Below are 14,891 nucleotides of genomic sequence, written 5' to 3'. Positions count from 1 at the left end.
CCCCTCCTCAAGTAAACCATTGAATCTTAATTTTATATTATCACTAGATAGATTTATTATTTAACATGCTTCTATTCTTGCTACGAGGCTATATCTCTGGAAAATAAGGAATAGGGGGGGGGGGGGAGGGATTATTACAGGAAATTAGGGGACCTCACACCTCTTACTATTTTATAGTATGGGGGATTGTTGCTTTTAAACTTTTAAAAAATTCATATCTGACTTTTCTGGAACATCTGACTGGCTGACTTCAAAACATAATTAGATTATGTAAATATTTTGATAAATTCAAATTATGGTGTAAAAATACAATGCCAGTTTGATTAACTTATATCCCTTCTTTCCTCAAAAAAATAAAACGAGAATAGTACCTTTTTTCACAGTAGCATTTCTCCTCTTTCTAGGGGGCTCTAACCCTGCGGGGCTAATTGCCTAACCCTGCAGGGCAATTGCCTAACCTAAAATAACCTATCTAAAGAGACTGGGAAAATACGATGAAACGCCCCTTAAGAGGCGATGTCACGAAAGGTACTATAAAATAACTTTAATGATTTTGGGTGAGAGTTATTTAAAATCCAGTGCACTATGCCTGAAACATAAGCTAGATGTTATTTTTCTTTAAACATCGTAAATATGTTACAGAAGGATGTCAATTTCAGATAAACATGTAGTTTTTTTCTGCTGTCTAGCTTCTTTATAAACTTTATATGTTTGTCCGTCTGAATCATTCAGTTCCATCTTTTAATAATGCTTTCACGTCAAATTTCTATAGAATGGACAGACTATTTCATTGTCTTTTTTTAAAGCATTATTAGCTACTTATAGACAAACTCGTCCTTGAATAGTTAGGTAAATGGATGTAGAATATACATGGATATTATAACAGGGGAAAAATTTCGTCAATTTAGGTTGCTATTTTCCCTATCATTTATTGGTCAGTTCGTTTATCTAGTAGAAGGGATGGGATAAAGGGGGACAAGGGGTGGATCGTTATTTTATCCCGCTACAAGTTTCACTCTATTAGAGTACATGATAATCTGGTGTAATATCCAAGTAATAATAAATCCATAGTTAGATGTATACATAAATAATAATCTTGTTATTTTCCATAATAATGTATAAAAACATATTTTTTCTTTGTCTCTTTCTGAGCCATAAAACCTTTTTTTTCTACAACTCATTAGGCCTGTAAAAATTTAAAAAATAATATTGGACATGGGGCGCGTGGTTATAGAAAACGTGCATAAAACTTGCCTTTTTTGCGCATCTGGGTGCGCCTCACGCACCATACCATGTAAATATTTAAATTTTTAAATTTATAATTAGCTGCTAAAATGTAATTAGTTCATTTTGGAGGATCTTGGACAAAGTAGCTTCGGACAAAGTAGCTTCAGACAAAGTAGCCTCTACTGTTAATAAAGAACTTGGCCGCAGCACTCGGCCCCATGGCCTGCCTAGCCGCGGGCGCTCGGCCCCCTAGCCTATAACCTAACCTAACCTTACCAAAAAATTGTAAAAACATTATTAAAAATTGTAAAAACATTATTAAAAATTGTAAAAAACATTATTAAAAATTGTAAAAATCTATCAACAACTTTTTGCAAAATCCACAAAATTTTAAACCACCTATGTATTATCAGTTGATGATATTTTTCTTAAATAAATGTTCTGAGGCTAACATATGTTAGGTTAGGTTATAGGCTAGGGGACCGAGCGCCCACGGCTAGGCAGGCCAGGGGGCCGAGCGCTGCGGCCATGACCTTTATTACTATTGAAGACTATTTTTCTTAAGAAGCTACTTTTCTTAAGTAAATGTCCTGAAGCTACTTTGTCCTGAAGCTACTTTGTCTGAAGCTACTGTGGTAATCAACACCCAAGTTTATGTATCCTTATCCCTGTTCACATTCCTATACTTCTCTGGCTGAGTCAGACCTCCACTTGTAACCGCCATCATACTCCATCCTGCTGTGTTGAGGGCTAGTTGATTGTTGCAGGCCAAAGAGTGAATACGCTTCCTCCCGTCTGCACTCGGTTAGATACAAGCCTATAAGTCTAGGCTGGCGGTATCTATATTTCCCACGTGTTCAAGTACGTCGTTTCTTACCTAATTAAGAAACAGGACGTCCAAGCCTTTAATATATATATCATAATAAATATATCCTATAATAATAATCCCATTAATCTGCCTATTTCTAACCAGTTTTATATGTTTAATAAATGTGTATTTTTTAGAAATACTTTGTTAGATCATTGATTATTAAATTGTATCGGAGCTACTCTATACTCGTATTCGCAGTCTGTCTGTACATCCCCTCGTACGTCATTTTGGCGCAGTCTTGTCTACCACTCATTTTTTGAGGGGGGAAGGTTTAGATAATTAGCGTACAGACAAAATTAAATTGTAAAGTAGCTTCGATTGCAAAGTGAAATTAATATTTTCCTGATAACTAAGTTTATTCACGGAACGGTTTACAGTAACAATTTGTTACAGAATATTTATAATAATTATTTCGTGGCAAACTGCCAAATAAAGATAAAAAGGAACCCGCCTTTTATTTTCACACTAGTATTTAATTTCACACATTTTCATATTTTCTCCTTAAAACAGGAAGAAAGGGATATTCCCAAGTTCTTAAAAAGTTTCGTGGTAGACAAATCAGTGTTAACGAACACTACACTCCAGCACCATGACCGATAAGAAAAATGATGATAAACAAAAACCGCCGCCTCCGCCGGCTCCGGCCGTCTCTGGCACCTCGCAGCAGCAGCAGCAGCAGCAGCAGCAGGCTGACCCGCTTTCCCCTGAAAAAATCAAAGATCTCATATCGGAAGCGTTAAATGATAAGTTAAACGAATATTCGGCACATTATAGAGATTTAATAAAACAAGAATCCGAGATTATGCAGCTCGAATTAGAAACAAAATGGGCAGGGTTTAAGGACACAGAATCACATCGCAGATTATTAGCCGATACCGACATTTTAGACCTAAAACGCAGAGTATCAAAACTCCCAGCGGACGGAAATCTTGGCCCATTGTTTGCGGAAAAAACGCTAAACGAAAGTCTTAACATGACTCATTTTAACACCATAGGTGACGATTCAATTAATGCCACTTTTTATGACCGTATATCGGTCCAGCAAAAGATAAACGTGGTTGAATGGGTCGCCAAGGATAGGATGACAGCCCCAGGTTGTATGGCCTATTCAATTGTAGGCTTTATAGGTCCGACGGATAATGACAATTGGATGAATGTAAGAGAAACTTCTCTAACTGAATATGAAAAAACCTTGCTAGAAAGGATTCCCTTTATCCCTGATAGGATTAAGTCGTTAGAACCCCTCCGTAAAACTACAAGGTCTGCACCCAATGTAGCAAATAGACCCTCTACAAGAAATACGCCAAACACAGGCGCAGCCGCAACGGCAACAACTAGCGCCGCCGACGATGACTTTATTAAAGAATGCTTTATTAAGGGACAAAAATGGGATTCCGATTTTGCGAGGGATGCCCCTAGGTGGGACGGTAGGGCTGATTTTGATAACTTCTTTTCTAATATGTGGAGGGTTGCAAAGACATATAGAATCTGTGACCCAATCCTTTTTAAGGATATTTTATACCAGCGAATTTATGACTCTAGAGGGGAACGATTAGGAGACTTAATTACGCCTGAAAGAAATCAGGCCTTATCTGCTTTAAGTTATTACCTGATGATTAGGAGGCTGGTCACTCCTTTCTCGGATCCAGAAGTAGCCTCTCAGTACTTCTACAACCTAAAACAGGAGACTAATCAACCCCTTGACACCTATTTTGAAAACAAACTTAGGGTGTTCAAACTCATGAATCCTGGTCTCATACCTAAAAAGAAGTGGAAAGAATTCTACCTTAACGTTAGCAAAAATCTGCTGTATACCAACCTTGCCATAGACATGGCCAATTATGTTGAGAGCATGCAATTTTTGGACGATTACAACGCTTACTTAAATAAACTTATTAATCTCGGACAGAGATACGTTAACTGGGATGGGTCTGGCCATATTAGCAAGGAAAACCTTTCTGCTTGCTATTCTCAAGCTATGGAAATGTTCCTACCTAAAAATTCTGCGGAAACGAAAAAACAACCCATAATCAGTATTATCGAAGATAATATCCCCACTAACACGGCAATGTATAAAGAAAACTTAACCGAAGAACCTGACGAGGTTCCTTCTTGGGTAGACCATGAGGATGATCCTATTGCTTGGGATCAAATCGAGGGCGTTATAGGAGCCTTTAATGGGAGGAGTAAAAATATTAAATGCTGGCATTGTAATATCCCTGGCCATGTAGTGCAAAATTGCAACAAAAAGAAAGCTGGGGAGCCCCCAAATCCTGAGTCCCGCTTTGGTAAAACACGGAGTAAATTCACGCCCAGAAAAGCTCCAAGTAATAGTAATAAAATACCTGAGCAGTATGCGCGTAAAACTATCAACCAAATGGATCAGGAAGCCAGCGAAGAATCTGAAATAGATAAATATGTTCAAGCGATTGTTAAAAATCACGTCCTCTAAATATAAAAGTGGATTTATGCGATATTAATTGTCCCTATCCCAGAAAATAAAAATTTGCTGAATGAGTTTCATATTTTGATATGAAAGATAAACAAAATATCCCATGCCAAGCTAAGCTTGCAAATTCCTTAATATCAAATATCCCTTGCCAAGCAATGCTTTGGCGCGAAAAAAAATAAAACAAATTATTGTTATTAAGTCTGACTAAGCAACACAAAATAAACTCCTCCCCCTCCTTTCCCTATCCAAATGTAGCTGATACAGGAAATTGGGGGAAGTAGGGAAGTAACCTGAGGAGCATTTCACATGCACTTAATATTTCCATTTTTTAAAATCTAATAGTCTTTATCAAGAAGCTAATAAGTGAATACCTATTTTCTATTTAGTAGTATTTATTTTTAATATTGCACGACTTATCTAATATGTAAATATCGTATATTTTGAATGTATATATAGTAGAATCTAAAACATTCTAGTTTAATTTTTAACCGCTAGGGGAACTTAAGCGAATTATCTGTATATAAACAATGATTTTTGAGTTGAACCCTCAGTATCGACTTTATCTGAGAGTTACTCACTCTTAGCCTCTGATTTTTGTAGCTGAAATATCTCAGCAATTATGTATATTAACTTATCCATATGGATACATATTATTGCATTTTGTACAGTGACAATAATAGAACTATATTTAATTTATTATGTATCCGAAAGATGTCGCCTAGAATGCTACCGCGGTCCGTATAAGTAAATGATAAGGTTAAGAAGGGGGGGGGGTCTATGGAAAATCTGTATAAATACAAGCAAATTTTCAAATCTAATTCAGTTGTCCTTCAGTTCTTTGTTGTTATCATTTACTCATTTTTGAGCTGCAATCAAGCAGCATTTAAAAATTAAAATCTTTAATCATTTAAGATGTGATTAATAAAATCTTAAAACATTTTGATTAAATTATTTTCCGCTAGGATTACTAGCAGAATGAAATAAAGTTAGTTCTATTAGCTTCCGCTAGGATTACCAGTGGAATAAAAAGTCTATATAAAAGTGAATGCACATTATTAATCGAGGCCAGTTACTACCAAAGCAGTTACTACAAACCACATCCTATTTTTTTAAGCTAATTTCAGCATTAATTATACTCTAGTAATTATATAAGCTTGTTCTACCCCATAGGTGGTAAAAATTAAGTATAAATACTAACAATATCAGAATAATAAACCAGTCATCATTGACCCTCTTTATTATATTAACCATATCTAATAATTTTTGAGCTATAATTTAGCGCTAACCTTAAATTATCTGTATCGTGAATCAGATACTGACTAATGACACTATATTTTGTATAAATACAGATGTAAGTCAAAAAATAAGTCAGTCTGTTTTTAATGTCTTGTTAGTTGCAAGCTGAACACTTATTTTTAAGCTACTTTGTAGCCCTTCAATCTTTTAAAACTTTTTAGTTCAGTTTTATTCCGATAGGTTTCTATCATATATCCAAGTATATAAATAAGGACCCGTATAAAAATTAAGTAGTTTCTTTAGAACTATTAACATTCTCATGCTTATTGAGACATTTCTGGAGCTGAAAAGCGCTTGATAAAAAACTTAATGAAACCCAGAAAGCTATACAAAATTATTTTAACAATTAACCATATTGTTAAAACATTTCATTATTTAAAAAATTTCGACAGACAACTATACCTGGAACACAGGAAGTCTCTGTGTGAGGATTACCATCGTCTAACCGCTGAGGTGGGAATCTTGGAAAATATGCATCTTAGGCTTCGACTAAAAATATAATTTATTTTATAATGCCTATCTGTGCAAAACTAAAAGTTCTTAATCCCGTGGGGGGGGAATTCCTGCAACACGCTTTAGTGGATACAGGAAATAACTTTAGGTCCCTTATTTCTAGAGAAATCTTAGATGATAATAAAATCACATTCACCCCCGCCAATCTTAGCGCTCTGTCTGTAGATTTAAAACCAGTAAATATCATAGGACATGTAAGTTTAAAATTCAGCTTTGATGGGTCAGATAAAATATTCGAAGAAACGTTTTACATCCCTGAAACGACGTCTAAAATTATAAATCTAGGATATGAATTTCTCAAAGTTAATCGAATTAATTTATTATTAGATAAGTTTTCCTTTGAGCTCCCCAATGGCGAGCAAATCCCCATAGAAAATTCAACAATTAATATAGTTGAAGAAAGTAAAAACGTACCCTTAATTCCTACAAATAATGTTCATACGGAACAAAACTCCCTTATCCCGGGAATAAATTGGAGTAACAAGGGGGGTACTGGGACATTGAAACAAAATAAAACATGCGTAAAATTAGCAAAGAAAACAACATTCTTGCCGGGGGGGAACACAACGGTGATAATAACTCCTATTCATCAGAAAAATAGGAAGCTGTATATATCCCCAAATAATTCTAAAATGACAAGCCATAACGGCTTAATGCTTATGGAGGGTATTTATAGTGTAAATGAGAAAGGAGAATGTTGGGTAAATTTTGTTAATTTAGCAGGAAAAAATATTACCTTATTGGATAACGTTAAAGTTGGATACTGCTTTGAATTCGAATCAGATCCCCCAAATTCCTGCAATAAAAGTATTAATCAAATAAATGAATTATCAGGAACTACACTTCTTAAAAGAATTAAATTCATTAAAGAAAAATTAGATTTAGAAAATAGTGATCTTATCAAAAATAACCCAGGGATGAAGGAAAAGGTAATAAAATTATGCCTTGATCATTTTGATATATTTTCGGCTGACGATGCCGATATCGGTAACTGTGACCTCTTACAGTATAAAATAGACTTGATCCCCGGGGCTAAACCTATTAAGGCTAGAAACATTCAGTTAAACCCATTATACGAAGCCAAATTAAAAGAACAAATTGAAAATTGGCTAAGGGGGGGCGTCATTGAGGAGGGCTACAGCGAGTGGTCCTCCCCAATCTTTGCGGTAAAGAAAAAACCGACGGCTGGGGGGGAAGGCAAGCTTAGGTTCGTTATCGACTTTCGTGCGCTTAATAGTGTAACACGAAAAATTAATTGGCCCCTTCCCCTGATTTCTAGTAATTTAGAAAAATTAGGCACTGGTAATGTATTTACCACCCTCGTGGCTGAGAAAAATTATCCAAGTTATAAAGGTGAATTAGCATGTCTAGTATTTGTTCTTAAAACCTTTCTTCATTATTTAAGATTCAGAAACTTTATTGTGCGTACAGATTCGATTTCCTTAGTTCATTACAAAAAATGGCAAAAAGGAACAATAAATGGTGTAACTGTAAGATGGATTTACTTCATCCAAAGTTTTGACTTTACAGTAATTCATCGAAAGGGTAGGGACCATTGTAATGCCGACAATTTATCTAGAGGGCAATTTTTATGCAAAGAACATAAGGAAACCGATTGTGAAAAATGTACTAGCTCATTTACCTTGGATCCTTATGAACAGGATTGCCCATACCAAGACCAGATTTTTGAGTTACATTCGGCTTCGGAAGTCGGTGTGAACAATGTTTGGCAATCTGAAACACAAAAAGATCAAGTATTATCTGAAATTCGTAGGTGGATATTCGAAAAAAAGAAGTTGTCGAGCTTTGAGAAAGCTGAACTAACCGGCCGGAAAGAGGTCCTTTTTAAATTAATAGAACATTTATACGTTATGGAAGGACTTCTAATATTTAGACAACCTCTTAGCAATGGAACATTCATTGAAAGACCCGTCGTACCCATTGGATTATATAATAAAGTTTTTGAATTGGCACATAATAATAGTATAGGTCACAAGGGGGTTAACGAAACAACACGCAAGATAAATGAAAGATTCTTCCTTATAGGAATTAATAAGTTTGTCGAATCACGCATTAAAAATTGTATTACCTGCCTAAGAAAAATAGGACAGGTACCTAAACACAAGCAACCTATCACCCATTCAGCCATTAGTCACGAGATTTTTGGCCAGGTGTCAGTAGACCTTATCGGTCCTTTAACCCCTAACTATTTTCAAGGACAACATGTCCGTTACATATTTATACTAGTTGACCTATTCTCTAGGTATATTATCGCTCACCCCATCAAGGACGCCACCGTGGAAAGCACGGTGAAGGTCATCCTTGAACAGGTGGTACCCATCTACGGCTTATTTCGGTCATTGAGAAGTGACAGGGGAACAAATTTTACTGGGGAAGTTTTCAAAAAGGTTATGGATGAACTAGGTATCGAAACTAAACTTATTCCCCCAAGAAACCCTAATAGTAACCCATGTGAAAGGCATAATCAAAGCATTTATGCAGGTCTAAGATCCGATGACCGATTTGAAAGTAAAGACTGGGCAAGAAAATTAGCCTTGACCACTTTTGTAATTAACTCTAGTACGTCTAGAAGAACGGGGTATACGCCTTATTACCTCATGTTCGGCAGGCAACCAACTCTCAATCTCGATTTCTTTTCTCCAATCTTTCAGAAAAGGCAGGACATTGATTGCAGATCTTACTTGAACTACCTAAAAAATTTGGAAGAAATTATTGCACAGGTTTCCAAAAAATCTAAGATTTATTTAGAGTTTCAAAATAAATCTAGGAAGGCTTCATCTCCCCTTTTTGTTAACGACGTGGTCTTTGCATTTTTTAACCTAGTCAAAATAGGGGTCAGTAAAAAATTGCAATCTTTCTATGGGGGTCCTTTTATTGTAACAAAAAAATTCTCAGAGGCCCTTTTTGAGCTCAGTCCCTTTGGATCAAATCCAATAAAAACTAACCAAGTTGTTAGTAGAGATAAAATACGGAAAATTGATTCTAAAGTAGAATTATTGGGGGAAACACTTTCCTTTAACGTCTTTCCTATTGAGGAAATCGTCCCGTCTGAGGAAATAACCTTAGGAATAGATAATACCGGGCAAGCCGAAATAAACGATAATAAAGGTATGGAAAATGACGATTTTACCTACCTAGATAACGATGGTGACGATTTTATAGAAGGAAACCCTGAAACTAGTCAGGATTTACCCCAGGGGGAGGTGGATTGTGATGGGGGAGGGGATATAATGGAAAAAAACTCACCATTTGAGTCACAGCCCAAAGATCAAGAATCCCCTGGCGCAGATCGGTCATCCGGTCCTCAAATTCACGTCGAAAATAGTTTCTTGGAAGAAACCGTCCCGTCCGAGGCTTCTTTCTTTGCACAAAGACCCAAACAATCCAGCCCTGAAAAGGTTATTAACGTTAACAAACAAAGCATAGTACCCAAGTATATAATAGAAGAAGAAAGAAAAACTAGGTCACAAGGGGGGGATAACCGCATACATGTCCAAATCGGACTGCATAACCCAATTAAAAGGAAAAAATAAAATGTATATAATTATATAATATAAAACCAAGGTGGCAAATGTATATAGCTTAATCTACGTATGTATAATAACGAAAATAAACAAAAAATATATGTTAAAACTAACTAATTAACATATTTCAGAGAAAAACGAGAAGCATAAAAATAAAATGCAGCATCATTTGGCAAAGGCACCAGGAGCTCGAGGTAAATTTATTTTGGGATTCTTGGGGCTTTTTATTATTTTGGCAAAATCAAATGCGTCCGAAATAATACAAATAGATGCGACTCAATGTGTAGCAAACGAAAATCCGCGTTTGAAAATCTCTGAATGCGCTGCGTTTCTTAATATTACTAATATTGAACAAAAACAATTTCACCTGCTGCAAAAGGTTGAAAGAAAAATTATACCTGGAATTCGTTGCCACCTCCGAACCAGTACTCATTACTGGTATTGTGGCAGATATAGCCACATACACCTCGCTGCTCCAGCTCTTGTAGAGATACCGAACCTCGTAACTTATGAAGACTGTTACACCATGTCCAAAACTAAAATATTTAACTTTGAAGGAAAATCAGTCTCAGTGTATGAACACCAGATGTCATACACGCGTTTCCTGGTAAACGGGACACTTACTTACCCCAACAACATCCTTAACGGCATCGACCCCGCCTGCGAGGGGAACGGCGTAAACATTAACGGCATTTTTATCCCTGGGACATTTGAGGAAAAACAAATAGGGGTCCAGGCTGAGCCTGTTGAATTATTACAAACAAAAGCGGGCTGTTACCTGGGCAGTCACTGGGTGGGAAACAATTGTTTAGATCACAATCTGAGATTAGGCTACGATAGAATTATCTCAGATGATAAAACTGATAGCGCACAAAAATTCACTTCTCCTTGGCGAACGGTAGACATCTTTAATATTTCATTGTTTACATTTGAAGGAGAACAGGGTACCCAAAAATATCTAGTGATCGATCCCCAAATTACTCTAGCACTAGAACTTAAAGATAAAAAACATTTTGAAAGTCTAATTCCCGAATTATTTTATTACAAAACTAATATTGATAACTTAATGGTATGGTTCACAAATGCTATAAAACCATATTTCCCACTCTTAAACGCTAAGGAAAAAGATGATATGTTACCACTAGAGATTTTCTATTCCTACCAACAATATAACAAATTAATTGTCCCCGAAACTCGCTGTTTACAGAACCATTTTCTGTCTAAAAGCAGTATTCAGACTCATCGTAAAAAACTAGTTAGGGCGCTCGGTGAGCTGGATTTAGTAATACAGTGCGACAGTCTTAAAATCAATGTTTCTTTGGGAGAAAATTTACCCTGTTTTGTGGATCATTTTTCGGTTTCATTTAATAATAAGACTATGGGAATATCCCCATTTTCACGCAGATTGGTTAATACCACCCATTTAACCCCGACTAAATGTGCCGAAAATCCAATTTTCTTACATTTGTACCAAGGAAAAAAAAACTAATTTCTCAGAAAGTGCCGAGGAATTATACCTCAGCCAACTTGCCGCAGACTCCAATAATTTTGAAGTAAAAATAACTGACTCCTGGTTTATTCAAACGTATCATAAGGTGGTTGATTTTCTATCCAGTACTTGGTATCATATAGTGCTTGTAGTAGCAGCCATCCTTACAGGAATAGGGTCGTTATTATGCGTCGCTTTTATTATCTACATATTAGCCTGCACCAAAATTCACGCGTACAAAGAAGGAGGTACGAGTGAAACGCACGAATTGCGGGATTTTGCAAATAATGGGGAAAACTAATCCCCTCAAAAACGGACGACCTGTATCAAGCATATATACCTATAAAATTGTCGTCCCTAAAGGTCGTCTTTGTAAAAATATTTCCTTATTCGGTATAAGGAATTAATGACCCTTAATTTTAAGTTTATTATTTTTGTTTTAGGATTTCCCAGGCGGAATTTTTCAAGGGGTTTTCACCACTCCCATGGGGCCGGTCACTCTTCATACCGTCGAGAATATGAAGAGGCACCCTTTTACAATGAAGAGGACTATTACTATGACAGCAATCATGGCTATCCCCAGGGCGGCCCTGAGGAAGCCTACTATGAACCTGATGAAAACAGGTATCAGCCGCGTGTAAAACCGCCGCGCAACCCTGAAAACCTCAGTGAACTGCAATGTGTCTCAAAGTCAATCCACGTTTACCGCCAAGCGAGAAAAGATGTTCCAAAGGAACTCCTAGACTTGCAAGAAAAATTGCGGCAGGCTAAAAACTTAGAAGCCAACGAATATTCCGATAAAGCCAGGTCTAGAACCAGGCCTCTAATGGAACAAAATAGGGGAGGGGAACCGCAAAAAAATCGGGTGGAATCGCCGCCAAAACGTAGTGCCTCACCTGAATTGGAGGTAGTCGCCGTAAAATCTGCCCCAAAAGCGGTAGAAAAACGTCCGCCAACACCAACAGGCAGCGGCGGCCCAGTAGCCAAAAAGGCTAAGGTGGAAATTCAACCGCCTCCATTACCCCCTAAAAAGAAAGAAACATTAGCAGAAAACAAAAGTGAGCCTAAGGCTTTTTGGGTGACCGCTGAGGAATGGAAAAAAGTCCTATCCTCCACTGTAAAAGAAGCAATGGAGGAAGCTCTTCTCCCCTTCCAGAGAAGTCTGGAAACTAAAATTGCTAGCAATGCTTCATTTGTTGAGAAAGCATATATACAACATGGCAAGCGCCTTATTGAAATTTCCGCAGAATTACTGCGGAACCGCAGAACTTTGCGCGACAAAATTCGCACCGTCTCTGAGGACTCGACCGTTGAGTTAAAATCACGAATGACCACGGTTATTGAGGCCACTAGTCGACTGTTAGACCAAAACTCTGACAGGGTAATTAAATATATTAATACTCGTTGTAATGTAATGAATGTACCTGGGCAGAATGTGGCACCCATAGAGGCATCTCTTCCTGCTGGGGACGTACCCCGGCCAGATGATGATGGAGTTGAGCTGATCTCCCATTATGGCGGTTCTGAATGCTCTGATGAGTACAGGCCCACCGATAGAGAAGGCAATCCAGAGGTCCTGGATCCTGCAGAGGAAAACAGTGACACAGAGCTCGATAATCAAATCAATGAGCTCTTTCCATCTGGAATTGATCTGCCTGTTAATCCGCAGGCTGGCGCTGCCTCTGAAGATCCAGTAGCCACGGCTCCCTGTGAGGGCATGTTAGCTCTCCAGAATGCTGTTGCTCCAGAGCCTCCAGCAGCTCCAGAAAATCCTACTCCCGCTGAACCCAATCCTGTGGATATCGTAGAGAGGGCCATGGCCGCAATCGAAGAACCTGCGAGTACCACATCAACCCGCAGAAGCCGGCGTGCAGGTCAACTGTGAGGGAATATTTCATATTCCCTCAGAGGGGGCAAGTGTGGTAATCAACACCCAAGTTTATGTATCCTTATCCCTGTTCACATTCCTATACTTCTCTGGCTGAGTCAGACCTCCACTTGTAACCGCCATCATACTCCATCCTGCTGTGTTGAGGGCTAGTTGATTGTTGCAGGCCAAAGAGTGAATACGCTTCCTCCCGTCTGCACTCGGTTAGATACAAGCCTATAAGTCTAGGCTGGCGGTATCTATATTTCCCACGTGTTCAAGTACGTCGTTTCTTACCTAATTAAGAAACAGGACGTCCAAGCCTTTAATATATATATCATAATAAATATATCCTATAATAATAATCCCATTAATCTGCCTATTTCTAACCAGTTTTATATGTTTAATAAATGTGTATTTTTTAGAAATACTTTGTTAGATCATTGATTATTAAATTGTATCGGAGCTACTCTATACTCGTATTCGCAGTCTGTCTGTACATCCCCTCGTACGTCACTACTTTTGGAGGCAAATGAAGACAATCGATAATTCAAAGTTTTACTACATTTCACCAAGTCATGCCAGTGTGGAGGGGACATTGTGCTGTTTAGTTTCCAAAGTTAAATAATGACGTTTTCTTATTCGTTAGCTTAAAAACTTTAGAGACTTATATTGAATTTTGATCGTTTTGATAGGGGTAATTTTGTGTTTCAAGATTGGGTCATTGTCTCATCCTTTTAGTTTCCAAAATTCATACAGTAACTTTGATAATCCTTATACTAAAGTAACAGGATGTCTGTGTGTTTGTGTGTTTGTACCGAAGGATCTTGCTAACAGGGTAGTTTCTCATAAGTCCCTGGAAGGTTTATAACTATTTTGGGGGAGGGTACCACCACCCTCCCAAGAGAAATGACAAAAAAATCAAAAATTTTAAAAATTTATGGGAGACTTCAACGTCAAATAAAGAGGTATCGTACATAAAAAATTAACTTTAACAAACAAAAACATTTAAAGTGCCACTAGCGGCCTCTAGGGGCGTAGCCGCTAGTAACATACATTGTAGTTATAGGTTTCTAGAACTAAATATTAATTTTTATATCAAAGATGCAATTATACATCAAGGCTACTAATTTTCTTTCAGACAGTGTCATAACGAAAAACTAAATGTATAGAGTAGCCTTGCTTATAAAAAAGACCATATTCTATGTATAACTATTTATTTTTCTCAATAATAGTTTATGTACTGCGTAAAAGTAACAGTACCTTATAGTTATTATAAAGGTTATCCCCACGCTACCCCATTTAGTATTTCTAAAAAATCTTTGGGGGGAGGTAATTTGTTTCTAGGGGCGATTCCTGTTAGGGGGTTGGTGGTACCCTGCCCCACAATAGTTAAAACCTTCTCGACACCTATGAGAAGCTACCCTGTTAAGGAGAACCCGATTGGTTCAGCGGTTAGCGAGATCCTTCGGTACAAACAAACAGACAAACAGACATCGTTCTACTTTGTATTAAAGATAACACAAAAATCAAGATGTGTCTGTTTGTCTGTCTGGCCGCTGAGATATCGTAAACGGCTGGACCAATCGCCTCAAAATTAGCAGGGTAATTTGTATAATGATCCTTGGAAG

General features: G+C 37.4%; 1 protein-coding gene and 2 long non-coding RNA genes across 5 annotated transcripts in view; 1 reads left to right on the top strand and 2 right to left on the bottom strand.

Moving 5' to 3' along the window:
* The window catches only part of LOC145330618 (FMRFamide receptor-like), a 167,750-nt gene that overhangs the window by 148,233 nt on the left and 4,626 nt on the right, over positions 1–14,891 (top strand). The window lies entirely within an intron of this gene.
* Positions 3,460–7,670, bottom strand: LOC145330049 (uncharacterized). 2 transcript variants are annotated; one of them, XR_013883227.1, is made up of 3 exons: positions 7,096–7,670; positions 6,249–6,335; positions 3,460–4,500 (listed from the first exon to the last, which is right to left on the bottom strand). It is a non-coding gene; the product is annotated as an uncharacterized LOC145330049 (long non-coding RNA). The 2 variants fall into 2 exon arrangements; XR_013883226.1 differs by lacking the exon at positions 7,096–7,670 and having other exon boundaries at positions 6,249–6,682.
* Positions 7,695–10,786, bottom strand: LOC145330048 (uncharacterized). Its single transcript, XR_013883225.1, has 3 exons — positions 10,303–10,786; positions 8,975–9,770; positions 7,695–8,093 (listed from the first exon to the last, which is right to left on the bottom strand). It is a non-coding gene; the product is annotated as an uncharacterized LOC145330048 (long non-coding RNA).

Source organism: Acartia tonsa, chromosome 10 (genome assembly GCF_053477335.1).
Source record: "Acartia tonsa isolate MP-2025a chromosome 10, ASM5347733v1, whole genome shotgun sequence".
In the NCBI taxonomy this organism is placed as follows: Eukaryota; Metazoa; Arthropoda; class Copepoda; order Calanoida; family Acartiidae; genus Acartia; species Acartia tonsa.
Note: the sequence above shows the minus strand (reverse complement) of the source record. Positions and strands in the feature narration are given on the sequence as shown.